A 14617-nucleotide genomic window follows, 5' to 3' on the forward strand; every position below is an offset into this window, starting at 1 on the left:
AAGTACAGCACCAGCACAAATACAGCTCAATTTAGTGCAACTCCTGCCGTATAGGTTTGCACTAAATTGTTTCCAGCTCCCAGCATGGCCCGAATAATGGTAAGGATATGGGAGATGCTGTTTCACCCAAAAAAAAATCATATCATAATCATACCACCCATCATCTTGCTGCAGATCATACAGTGACGACAGTGCTGATTAGAGGCAGAATGAACATTTACATTAAGTGACTCACCGGTGACGTCTCAGATTCTAGTTCTTTTTCTCCATCCGGTCCAGACCTCTATGATGACTTCTCCCGGTCACAGCCCATTTGCCACTCAGATGTCTATAGCTTCTCACTTTTCCAACATTTCTACACCTATAACCAAAGATAAAGTTCTCATTATACCACATACTATGCCCCCAAATATAATAGCGTACCATACACCATACACTGTGTCACTCTCACACACACACACACACACACACACACACACCATGCCACCTGTAGATAGAGCCCCCTGTAGATAGTGCCCCCATATAGCCCACCCCTGTATAGTGTCCCACATATAGCTCCCCCTAGTGCTCTACAGATAGCCCACCCCTGTATATAGCCCCCTGTAGATATAGCCCACCCCTGTATATAGTGCTCCACAGTTAGCCCACCCCTGTATATAGCTCCCCTGTAGATATAGCCCACCCCTGTATATAGTGCTCCACATATAGCCCACGCCAGTATATAGCCCCCCCCTGTAGATAGAGCCCCACCATAGAAAAAGCCCCCCCTGGTAGATAAAGCACCCCCCTGTAGATAAAGCCACCCCCGTAGATAATGCCACACACTTTTTTATTACGATAAAATAACAAACTATTCAAACTCACCTTAATCCCGTTCCCACGCCGTCCGGCAGCAAAGGAGACCTGCTCTCTTCTGCGCAGGTATCCTGGGGTTGAACGCTTCCCTGTCAATCAGCACCTTTAAACTACGCAAGCGGCACAAAGTATCACGCCGCTTCACTTGTAGAAAGGCGGTGAATGGCCGGCAGTGGCGGATTAAGTAGACCATAGGTCCTGGGCTGTTCCACAAACTTGGGCCCCCCTTCCCCACCGCCGCTCTGCCGTGTCTATAGTGAACACCACCTTTTTGTGTGAGCATTGACAAATGGTTGTTACGATTCCCCTTGTCAAAGGGCTGTGTCCCTACATACTGACAGTCTCCAACCATCGCTGACAGTATCACACTGTGTAGGGACACTTCCTCCTGACAATGGGAATGGTAACACGCATTTGTCTATTAGTCCTCGGTATAAAGAGATATGTAGAATACAAGGATTACCTGCAACAGACATGTCAGGAGAGGATATCCCCTATAGATCCAGTGACGTCTTCTCTGATGGGAGCCGTTTTCTTTTCTTCTCCATCTGACGCAGACCGTTATGGCGACTTCTCCTGATAAAACATCTTTGCCCATCACTTCTGCAGCCATTTCCAGCCCCTATAGAAACACACAAATTTAGACACTAAAGCCCAGGACCATACCTTAAAGGGGTTGTCCGGGTACAGACCGTTTTTTATACTGATGACCTATCGATGTGCCCGGACAACCCCTTTTACTCAGACTAATAAATTTGGACCACAGACTAGATTATAGAATACATACAGACCCCAGACCTTCTAAATACAGACCCCATCACAAGCACCCTGAATATATACAGACCTCAGAGCGGACCCCTAAATACAGACACCAGACCTGACCCCCTACACGAATAATGACCCCAGACTTGACTCCCTTAATACAGACCTCAGACCAGACCCCCTAAACGAATACAGACCCCTAAATAAAGACCCCAAAACTAATACAGACCCCTAAATACAGACCCCATAAACTAATACAGACCCCAGACCACACCCCCAAATACAGACCCCCTAAATACAGGCACCGGACCTCAAACTAATACAGACCCCCTAAATTCAGACCCCAGACCTGACCCCCTATTCTAATAGAGACCCCAGACCAGACCCCTAAATACAGACCCCTAACCTAATACAGACCCTAGAACAGGCCCCCTAAATAGACCCTGTAAGCTAATACAGACCCCAGATCAGACCCTCTAAATACAGACCCCTAAACTAATACAGACCCTAGAACAGGCCCCCTAAATAGACCCTATAAACTAATACAGACCCCAGACCTCAAACTAAAACAAACCCACTAAATACCGACCCCAGACCACTTAAACTAACACAGACCCCTAAATATACAGTCCCTAAACCCCTTAAACTGATACAGACCCCAGACCAGACTCCCTAAATACAAACCCCTTAAATTAATAGACACCAAACCTCCTAAATACAGTCCTTAAACCAGGCCCCCTAAATATAGACCCCACACCAGACCCTCTAAATACAGTCCCCCTAAATACAGACCCATTAAACAAATCAATCCCCTTATACTTAGTCAGTCTTCTCTGTGGAGTCGCTGCTGCTGCTGCAAGTACTGCGGTCATGTGACCAGCAGTTCTCTAAGCAATAGTGAGAACTTCAGAGATAAGGTCATGTGACCTTATGTCTAAAGGTCCTTTTGCAGGACATACACATTGCAGTTTCGTCTAGGTTTTTGCCGCGATTCGCGGCAAAATCGCGACAAAACTACAATGTACCATGATAATCCGCCATTCATTGGTTCTAATTGTACCTGTGTCCTATAGAAGCAGGTACAATTATAGTACAGGAGGGTGTGGCGCTGTTGCCCCCCTCTAAGTTGCGCCCGGGGCACATGCCCCGCCTGCCCCCCCAGCTACGCCCCTGGATGTTACAATACAAGAATAATTAACACCGTAATCAGGGGCGGAATAAGGGTACCATAGGCCCCGGGCAGTTCAAATTGTGGCCTCTCCCAAATCTGAAGACGCTGTACCGTATATCTGCGGATTTCAGTTTAGACGGCCACAGATCTCGCAGTTTTGAATTCGCTGTAAAAGCAGAATGAGCCATACAGAAGAGAGAAAGCAGAATACTTTGGGACAGAGGTCAGGAGCTTTAATTTGTTAGTGGTTTCCAGTGGGGGGGGGGGATCTGTGAGTAAATATATAGAACCAGTCTCTGTTCTTTAACCCCTTAAAGTCCAAGCCATTTTTTGTTTTTCACTCGCCACCTTCCTAAAGCCATACCTTTTTTGTTTTTACATCAATGGAGTGGTGTGTGAAGGATTATTTTTTGTGGGAGGAGTTGTAGTTGTAGTTTTTATTGGCACCATTTAAAGTACCATATAATGGGTGAATTGGAAAAAACTGTGACTCCTCCATGGTTTTTTTGGTTTAGTTTTTACTGTATGTATATATTTACCTTATTTTAAAGGTAAAAGTATATTTAACATATAATTTTACCTCAAGATAAGGTAAATATACACAGCCCCAGAACCAAGCTTAGTACATAAATACAGCACCAGAACCAAGCTCAGTAAATATATGCAGCACCAGAACAAAGCTCAGTACATATTATACAGAACTAGAACAAAGCTCAGAACATAAATACAGCAACTGAACCAAGCTCGGTGCATATATACAGCCCCAGAACCAAGCTCAGTACAAATATACAATGCCAGAACCAAGCTCAGTACATGTATACAGCCCCAGAACCAAGCTCAGTATAAATATATGTCAGAACCAAGCTCATTACATATATACATCACCAGCACAAATACAGCTCAGTACAGAGATCATTTGCAAATTTAGTTTAACCCCTGCCAAATAAGTTAGTACGACACAAAACGACAGCTCCCAGTATAGGCTGAACAACGGTTAGGATATGCTGGGGATTGTTGTTTCAAAAAAAAAAAAAAAAATGCTACCATCCATCAGCTCGCTGCAGATCATACAGGTACTACAGTACTGATCAGTCGCAGGGAGAATAAACATTTACATTAAGTGACGCCTCACATTTTTTTTCGTTCTTTTTCTCTTTTCTTCTCCATCCGGTCCAGACCTTTATGATGACTTATCCCAGCCACAGACCATTTCTACAGAGTTTGCCTCTCAGATGTCTTCGGCTCCTCACTTTTCCAACATTTACGCACCTATAAACGAAGATAAAATTCTCATGGTGCCACACTTTATGCCTCTGAATATAATAGTAGCACATACTGTGCCCCTGAGTATAATAGCACCATGCTCTGTCCCCATGAAGTAAATTGTGTCAAACACTATAAAGTAAGACACCACGGGGCGTGGCCCGCAGCCCAGATGGAAGGACGTGTATGAGCTGAGCTCCTGGGGACCGAACTTCATCCTGACATAATCCTGACCCGACCTGACACTGCTACACCATTGACATAGTAAGATTACCTCTCCTGGAAAGTTCTGTGGTAGAGAAGTCCCTCGGGTGCCGCTCGCGTACAGACCGCATGGCGATCTGCGGCTTATCATAGTGGCGCTACATACCTCCGTCCCCGGCATCCTGCGACTGTGCTGAGGTGTGCGGGCACCTGGGTAAGCTCCAGACGACATACCTCCGAGTACCCCTGCTACTTAACTGCTGTAACTGAGACGGAGCCGGACTGAGGACGCCTGGAGGGCTCCCTCAGAGTGTGTATGCAGCAGGCCCACATTACTTGGAGCTGATAGCTTCACATCACTCTGTATTGGAACTCTGCCTCGTGGCTGCTGGGGGTAAGCTACTTAGCTGCTGGTGGCGGCCATTTTCTGCAAATGAATTACAACGCACTGCTCTGCCCTTCTGCTGTATACCTATCTAATCATCTACTGATAGATCAGGCTGTTGTGCCTCATCATATTCTATCTGCCCCTACGTATATACCATACGGAGAGTGGAAGATCTCTTCCACTGGATATATCCTTTCTGTATATTCTATACCACACATAATGCACAGATCTAAGCATCAATCTGCGGTGGACAAATTGAAAGACTTTGCTCGTAATGAACAAGATGAGGACAATTCCTCCCCACGTAAGGTGAGATCCTCACAATCCAGATATAGGGAGGATGAATCCGAATCACATAATGAGGTGGACCCTGATATTGAACCGGAACCCTCTCTTTGTCAAGTTTCTATGCAACTTTTGACGGCCATAGATGCATGTAAAACATCTCTGATGGGTAAAATTGATGAGATTAATTGGACGTTAGTTTACGCCGCCAGGATATGCAAAATTAGAGGACGCCTGGGAGAGTTAGAGGATAGACTCTCTCGGGTAGAGGATAGGATTGGTCCACTTACCACTACCCTCGCTGCTACTACACGAAAAGCAGATGCTTGCCAATCCAAAACTGATTACTTAGAAAATCGACTACGCCGTAATAACTTACGCATCATTGGCTTACCGGAAAGGGCGGAAGGACAATCTCCTGAAACTTTCATTGAGCAATGGCTCAAAACTAACCAAGAGGAGGCAGCCTTCTCCACTTGCTTTGTGGTTGAGAGGGCACATCAAGTCCTGACTAAACCACCACTACCAGGCGCTCCACCGAGACCCTTCTTGGTCAGGCTGTTAAACTACCGAGATAGAGATACAGCTCTACACCAAGCCAGACTGAAATCTCAGTTGAAATTTAACAATTCTACCATCTCAATATTAGCTGACTTCTCAGCAGATCTCCAGAAACAGCGTGCCACCTCTACTGAGGTCAAGAGGAAACTTAAGGACCGTAACATGCCCTACTCTATGGCATACCCTGCTCGCCTTCGGATTGTCATCGAGGGAAAGGTGATCTTTTTGCACAGCCCATCAGAGGCTAATGAATGGCTGCAGATGAATCCTCCATTGGCTTGATGAACACTACTTGACTGACCCTAATTGTGGCTAATTGGCTGGATTCCTAAGGTGGACTGAGATCCGGTCAACGGCGGATGTCACCTGGTGACATGATATCCTTTTGATGCTCACTTCATGTATCCTGCTAATGGATATTCTACACAATGTTTTCTTAATATGTGGTGACGTGATTGTCATAATATGCCTAATACCCCCCCTTTTTTTTTAAACGGTTAGCCTGTAATAACTTGGTGAGAGTTTTATTTGTATTCCTCGTGAATATGGTCTGACACACAAGACTAATTCTCATACATGATTAGCGGTGCCAGGTTATATGCCTGATTATTTTGTAGTTATTTATTCCCCATTTTCCTTTTACGCCCTGATTCTTGGCCCTGTTCATATCCTTGCTGTAGGGTCACCTTCAGGTCTCTATTACACGTTATTATGTTAAGTTTTGTGGTTGTAACTACGTAGGTCTATACCGTAAATCTAGATGGTTATATTTGTGTGTCCTCATCCGCTTCTCTAATGCCCATTTCTGGCAATCAACCTTATAAGAGATATTTCAGTTACTGTTGATATGGCGATGTCTTTAAACTGTAATTCATGGAATGTACGTGGCCTGGGGACTGTATCCAAGCGTGCCTCAGTTTTCTCCCATATTAGGCGATCCAATCCTCACCTAATCAGTTTGCAGGAAACCCACCTCACTGCTGACAAATCCAACTGTCTAAAAAAAACGTGGATCCAATGGGCATGTCATTCTTATCATACCACTTACTCTAGGGGAGTCTCTTTATTAATACATCGGTCTATGCGCTGGAACCCCATACAAGTTCACAGAGATTCTGTAGGCAGATTCGTGTTTGTGTATGCTCAAAATTGATAACAAACCATATCATTTTATGTGTTTACAGCCCACCGCAAGCGAATACTTATGTTCGCCTAGCTGCAATTGCATTTTCCCACAAATTCCCTCCTTCCTCTGTATTATGTATGTCACGATCTGTGGGTACGTGGACCCACTAGGCCACACCGCCGTAGCAGGGTAGCAGCTGGCCAAACAGAGTACCAAGTCAATGTAAAGTCCGATCACAATGGTACCTGTAATAATCCAAACAGTAGCAACGGCACAAATGGGACCTTGGCGGCAGGTGATGCAAAACAAGGCAGATGACACCAGACGTGGTGTGAGTCAGCAGGCACAGTAGACAGCACAAGACGACTCCAATAGTAGAGATGGCACAGGAACAAATACCGCACGGGATACAGGTAGCAGGGCACGAGAACACAGGGAACAGGATACGACTAAGGGACCATTTGCAAGACTAACAGAGGAATACAAACAATGGTCAGGCAAGGAGTGAAGGGGCAGGGCACTATTTATAGTCCAGGGTGATCTGGGAGTAATTAGTTAATTCTTTTTTTTTTTTTTTAAATATCCTTTTTATTGTCAGTTTTCACATTTTCTTACACACATTTCACGTAAGAGTTACATCATGAGTGCGCAGCACTCAACTGTCATGGGATTAACTTTCGAATTAGATTCAACATAACATATAAACACACCAACATAGAAACATGGCATAATTGTCGATCTTCAGATGGACCAAACAAACATGACTCCCCCAACTCCAACACCACCTAGATCATCAATGAGTTTCCACTCATCCTTTCTCCCCCAGCTGGTTCACAGTTGCATCCTCCCTAAAACGCCTGCCAAGAGCTGTGTGCAGTACCACTTTGTGTACTGGAAAGGCCTAACAATTTCCGCTATTTCGGCTGCTGTACATTGCGTTTCTATAAATACTTGCCACTTATCAAATAGCTTCTTGGTTCCCGTTTCCTTCCGCCTTTCCACCTCCACCCTCTCAAGAACCAATAACTGTTTCAGCCGTGACACAATCAATTCTAACCCCGGCGTGTCTGCCTCTAACCATTGACTCAGGAGGCATGTCAAAGCTACCAGTAAAATCGTGTGCACCAACACGGGCGGTGATCTTACTCCTCGAGCACCCTCTTCCTCCGGCGGCCGCGCCTGATGGAATAGTAGCGCTTGGGGCGTCATTGGGAGATTCGTTTTCCAATGGTCCTTAATATATTTCTGTACCATCCCCCAAAATCGTTTCGTGTGCACACACCCCCATACTCCATGCCACAAATTCGTCAGCGGTGTATTGCACTTGGGACAACTTGTAATGCGATCAGGGAAAGATTGTGAGGGCAAGATATTAAAGCCATATATAGCTGCATGCATCAACTTGAAATAGGTTTCCCTCCAGCTCTCATTTATCACACTCTTCCGTACCGTCTCCCAACCTCCCAGTATGGTCTCTCCTATATCTGGGTCCTGAGTCCACCGTTCCCAGCTTTTAAAACTAATCCTTAATTCCGGACGAACAAAACCCTCTCTCAATGCTCTATACATTCCTGAAATGGTCGCCCGCCTAGTTGTTGGACCTATGACCTCATCCAGAGTGTGCGTAGTAGCTTCCTTACTCAAATCCCTGAGCCTGGAGGTACCTGAAGTACTTGCAAAAAATTGACTCTACCTACTATGGGTCTGAGTTTAGCGGTGATTTCCTCTCCAGTTAACCACCTCTTTTCCTCTGTATGCATAAGATCCCCTGCGCTACCAATGCCTACCCTCCCCCATGAGGCAATTCCGTCCCCCTTGTCCATTCCCGGTAAAAACTCCGGATGGCCGCTCAACGGCATATATTTCGATACCAGGTGGGGTAACCCAAACTGCTTACGTACCACTTTCCAAGCTAGAACTGTATCTCTCAACACAATGGAGGTTTTGAGACGGCACGGAAGAGAAGCGATTCTACAATGTAACAAAGCTTTCAGGTTCCAGGGTGAAGCATACTCCCCTTCCAGATCTAAATTGGAATAATTGCTTGTTTCATGAAGCCAATCTACTACATGACGCAAAAGACAGACCACGTTATAACCCCTGACATTCGGAAAGTTCACACCCCCTTCTTGTTTACCCATCATGAACTTGGTGAGTGCTATGCGATTAGTTAATTCTTAACATGTGTGCATGCTGGCCCTTTAAGGCTGGGAATGAGCTCATGCGCGCACCCTAGTGGTCACTGCAGGACAGGGTGGCCGCATGTGCTGGCATCTTCGGGGAGGAAGACGTCGGTAGGATGAAAGGGGTCTGCGTTCTGTGACCGCGGCCGTTACAGTACAACCCTTTTTACGCCCCCCCCTTTCTTGTATCCAGAGCGAGAGAGGGATTTCTTAATGAGGGTAGGGGCATTGAGGTTCTCTTCTGGCTCCCAGGACCTGTCCTCTGGACCAAACCCCTTCCAATCCACTGAATAAAAAGTCCTTCCTCCTACCCTCTTGAGGTCCAGGATCTCCTTTATCTCGAACACATCGGAAGAACTGCTGGGAGCAACTGCAGGGCTAGGAGTTTTAGTGTAGCGGTTCAGGACCACAGGCTTCAGAAGGGACACTTGAAAGGAGTTGGGGATTTTGTGGGTAGGAGGCAGCCGAAGTTTATAGGAGACAGGGTTAATCTGTTGCAGGATCTCAAAAGGTCCGAGGAACGTGGGGGCAAATTTGTATGAAGGCACCTTCAGCCGGATATTCCTAGAGGACAGCCAGACTTTGGAAGAAACTGAGGTGGCTCTCTTCTTCTTATATCCGCCTTTCGCTTCATGCGATCGACTGCCAGCAGAATAGAAGACCGGGTCTGTTGCCACATTTGCAGAAAGTCCCCAAATGCAGAGTCAGCTCTGGGTACCTGAGATGTAGCAAACACAGGAAGAGGGATTCTAGGATGTTGACTATACACAATGTAGAATGGTATGGAAGTGGTGGACTCACTTGTGTGGTTATTATACGAGAACTCGGCCCATGGAAGAAGTTGTACCCAGTCATCATGCTGCATGGAGATGAAGTGGTGGAGATAATTCTCCATGATCTGGTTAATCCTCTCGACTGGACCATTGGACTGGGGTGGTAGGCTGAGGAAAAGTCCAATTTCACATGAAGGAGTTTACAGAGGGCTCTACAGAATTTGGAGGTGAACTGAACCCCCCAATCAGACACGATGTGAAGGGGCAAGCCACGCAAGCGGAAGATGTGCTGAATAAAGAGATTTGCCAGTCGAGGAGCAGAAGGAAGGTCGGTCAGCGGGATAAAATGTGCCATCTTCGAGAACCGGTCCACCACCACCCAGACAGTGTTGCATCCTGCTGAGAGAGTAAGATCAGTGACAAGTCCATTGCAATGTGCTGCCAGAGAGCATTGGGCACAGGCAGAGGTTGGAGCAGACCAGCAGGCTTGGAGTGAGCAACCTTGTTAGAAAGAGACGAAGTCAACAATATCTTTGGGCAGTGTAGGCCACCAGAAATGATGAGTTATCAGGTCTCGAGTCTTACGAATACCAGCGTGCCCAGCCAGTTTGGAGCGGTGTCCCCAGCAAAGAATTTTTCTCCTGTCTGCCAAACGAACAAAAGTCCTCGTCGGAGGAATGTTTCTATCTTGCAAAGGATCGGCAGAGACAATGCAGGATGGGTCTATGATATATTGGGGGGGGGGGGCTCCACAGTGTCCTCCGTTTCAAACGACCTGGACAGGGCATCTGCCCTCACATTTTTGTCAGCGGGACAGTAGTGAAGCACAAATTGGAAACAGATGAGGAACACCGATCACCTGGCTTGACAGGGGTTTAACCGTCTAGCAGATGTTTCCACTCCTCCAGAGCCAATTTGATGGCCAGTAACTCCCGATCCCCAATAGAGTAATTGCGCTCTGCAGGGGGAAAAGTCTCGAGTAATAGCCACATACTACTGCCTTTCCTTTGAGACTTCTCTGGAACAGAATTGCACCTGCCCAAACAGAAGAAGCATCCACCTCCAACTAAAACTGTTGAGATACCTCAGGATCATGGAGGATCGAGGCTGAAGTGAAGGCACTCTTGAGGCTATTGAATGCGGATTCTATGTCTGGAGTCCACACCTTGGCATTCATACCTTTCTTGGTAAGTGTAGAGATGGGGGCCGTCAGTGAAGAGAAGTTTGGGATAAATTGCAGGTAGAAGTTGGACGTGGCCACTCCAGAACGGACTTTACTTTCTCAGGATCCATCTTCAGACCCTGATCCGAGATGATGTAGCCCAGGAAGGGCAGAGAATTATTTTCAAAAGTGCAATTCTCCAACTTGGCATACAGGCAATTCTCCCTTAATCACAGCAAGACTTGACGGACATGCCTCCGATGTGTCATCTGATCTGGGGAGAAAATCAAAACGTCATCGAGATAGACCACAACAGACATAGAGGAGATCTCGGAAGAGATCATTGACAACTTCTTGGAAGACCGCGGGAGTGTTACACAGGCCGAAGGGTATGACCAGGTATTCGTAGTTCACGTCCCGGGCGTTAAATGCAGTCTTCCACTCATCACTTTTACGGATTCAGATTAAGTTGTACGCCCTACGCAAGTCTAGTTTAGAGAAGATCTTGGCTCCTCGTATGCGATCAAATAGTTCCGAGATCAGTTGCAAAGTGTATTTGTCTTTGACCGTGATCTGGTTGAGACTGCGGTAATCAATGCGGGGTCAAAGAGATCCGTCTTTCTTTACTAAGAAGAACCCAGCACCGACTGGGGAGGAGGATTTTTGTATAAAACCCCTCTCCAGATTCTCCTTGATGTAGGCCGACATGGACTGAGTCTCTGGCAAGGAGAGGGGGTATACCCATCCATGGGTCGGTGAAGCATTAGGAGCCAGTTCAATCAGGCAGTTGTATGCCCTGTGTGGGGGAAGCATCTTGGCCTCCTTCTTGCAGAAGACAAACTGTGCAAAATGAGTAGGTAATCCTGTCGATGACAGACATAGGAGGCAGGACAGGCTGAATCTGTGACAGGCAGCAGTGGAGACATTTGGAGCCCTATTGAAGAACTGCTCCGGAATTCCAGTCCAGAACTGGGGCATGAAGCTGGAGCCAAGGCAAACCCAGCTACACGGATTGATGGCTTTGGGCAAGATGACGAAAGTAGTCTGCTCGGTATAAAGAGCTCCCACTTGGAGCTTCAGTGGCTTGGTCTCAGACACGATGGGGTCGGGCAGAGGAAGTCCATTCACAGAGGTAACAGCCAGTGGTGTCTCCAAGGGAACAGTCGGCAACTATTGCTGATCCAGTAGGTCCTGTTGGATGAAGTTTGCTGCACATCCGGAGTCCAGGTAGGCAGAGACTCAGTGCGTCTTCTCACCGGACGCTATGGTCACGGGAATGGACAATTTATTATTTAGTCCTTCTCCACCTAGAGTTGTCTCTCCAACTAATCCTAGGCGATGGAGTCTTTTTGGCTTTTGGGAACACAGATGCACAAAATGGCCTCCAAGGCCGCAGTACAGACAGAGTTCCTAAGTGCGTCTGCGTTGTTTCTCTTGGACAGACAGCTTGAGATGGTCCACTTTTATAGGCTCCTCCAGTGAAGCGCTGATGAGGGCTGCATGGGTTGCTGGAATGTAGGAGCCAGCCTCGGAAGTCTTCTGGCCCGGCGAACTTCTTCAGGCCGTTCCTGCATCCTCATGTCAATCCGGGTGGCTAGAAGAATGGGGTCATCTAGGGTAGAAGGCAGATCTCGAGCGGCAAGCTCGTCTTTGATATCGGAGGATAAACCCTGCCAGAAGGTAGCCACCAAGGCTTCGTTGTTCCAGGTCAGCTCTGCCGCCAGGGTATGAAATTGAATGGCGTACTCGCCCACAGAGGTGTCTTCTTGGCGAAGGGTCAGCAGGAAAGCAGCTGCTAAAGAGACTCGTCCAAGTTCCTCAAATACAGTGTGGAAAGTCTGTAGAAAACACTGAAGTCACGGATCTCTGGTCCCGGAAGTTCCCAGATGGGGTTCACCCATGCTAGGGCCTTGCCAGTAAGAAGAGAGACTATGAATGCGATCCCTGTGCCATCAGAAGGAAATGCTCTGGCATGTAGACTGAAGTGGATGGAACATTGGTTCAGAAATCCCATCCAGGTCCTCGCATCTTCATCGTAGCGAGGAGGTAGTGGCAGAGAGAATCTGGAATTGGTGCCGCCAGAAGGTGTAATAGGAGGAAAAGCTGGAGCAATAGGAGCAAGTGCCATGGCTGCAGCTTGCGAATGCAGCCAATGTGCAATTATGTTCACCCCCTGGAGCAGTTGGTCCTGTCGTGACCGGAGGTCTAGCATATCTGACCGAATGACTTGTGATGTCGTCATGGTCTTGGTTTGACGAGTGGAGTCCATGGCCTGAGCGTACTGTCATGATATGTGGGTATGTGGACCCACTAGGCCGCACCGCCGTTGTGGGATAGCAGCTGGCCAGAGTACCAAGTCAATGTAAAGTCCGAGCACAAGGGTAACTGTAATAGTCCAGACAGTACAACGGCACAGATTGGACCTTGGCGGAAGGTGATGCAAAACATGGCAGATGACACCAGACTTGGTGTAAGTCAGCAGGCGTAGTGGACGGCACAAGACGACTCCAACACTAGAGATGGCACAGAAACAAATACAGCACGGGATACAGGTAGCCGAGCACGGGAACACAGGGAACAGGACTAAGAGACCGTCCAGGGCGATCTGGGTGTCTTTAGTTAATTCTTAACATGTGTGCACGCTGGCCGTTTAAAAGCTGGGAATGAGCTTTTGCGCGCACCCTAGTGGTCACTGTAGGACAGGACGGCTGCATCTTCGAGGAGGAAGATGTCGACAGGATGAAAGGGGTTTTGGGGTCTGCGACCACAGCCGTTACAGTGTATGGGTGACTTTAACCAAGTTATGGACGTTACTATGGATCGCTTATTAAAGGGCTCTCTCCCCTCTTTAACACATCCTACTTCTTTATGCCGGCTGGTAGAATGTGTGGGTTGGATCGATCTATAGATATATCACCATCCTCAGGTTTTAGAATACACTTGTCACTCAGCTGGGGGGCATACTCCCTTGAGAATCGATTATATTTTCGGCTCTCTATCACTGTATGTCTCCTCAATTTCACATAACCGTAGGGGGATTTCAGACCATACTGCAATTCTCATTAATTTGGAAATTCCAGGCTGGCGCCTGTTACCTAATTGGAAGTTACACCCATTCTGGTAGAAACTAATTGGCCCCTCTGATCGTATCCCAGACCAAATTAGTAAATTCTTACAGGTCCATGACCCCCGTTTCACACGCCTTGAAATGGGACACTTTTAAAGCTTACCCTCGTGGCTGTCTGCGATCCACGATATCCTATATTAAAAAAACTACAGCCCACTCAGAAAGAGTTATGGAAAACTGTTTAGCTGCTGTGGAATCACTATATGTTTCTAACCCCTCAGAGGCCCATAAGTCTGACTGGTTAAGCTTACCTCGCTTATATCAACATCAACTTCATCTGAAAACTAAGCGTAAACTCTTCTTCACAAAACAATATTTTTTTTAAATGGGCAATCAATTCAGTAATTTATTAGCCCACTTAACCAGACAGAAAAAACGCTACTAACTCCGTTTTAAAAATTAGAGACTCCTCTAGCCGTATACTGATGGAAGGAGATGCCATTGCCACTAGATTTAGGGAATATTACGCCAATCTATATAGCTCCTCTACTGATTGTGTTAGGACTGATGTCCTGGATTATCTGCGTGACCTGACCTTTTCCCACCTTAACACCAGAACAGGTCACATTACTTGATGCCCCTATATCTGTGGAGGAATTCCAGGAAGCCATATTAGACATGGCATCCCATAAGTCACCTGGCCCTGACGGACTCCCTATTGAGGTCTACAGAAGCTATCAGGAACATATTGGACCTGCTATTACTGGATACTCTTCACCATGCTCTGATCACCCACTCTCTCCCCTCCACCTTCTAT

This window comes from Rhinoderma darwinii, chromosome 2 (genome assembly GCF_050947455.1).
Source record: "Rhinoderma darwinii isolate aRhiDar2 chromosome 2, aRhiDar2.hap1, whole genome shotgun sequence".
Lineage (NCBI taxonomy): Eukaryota > Metazoa > Chordata > Amphibia > Anura > Rhinodermatidae > Rhinoderma > Rhinoderma darwinii.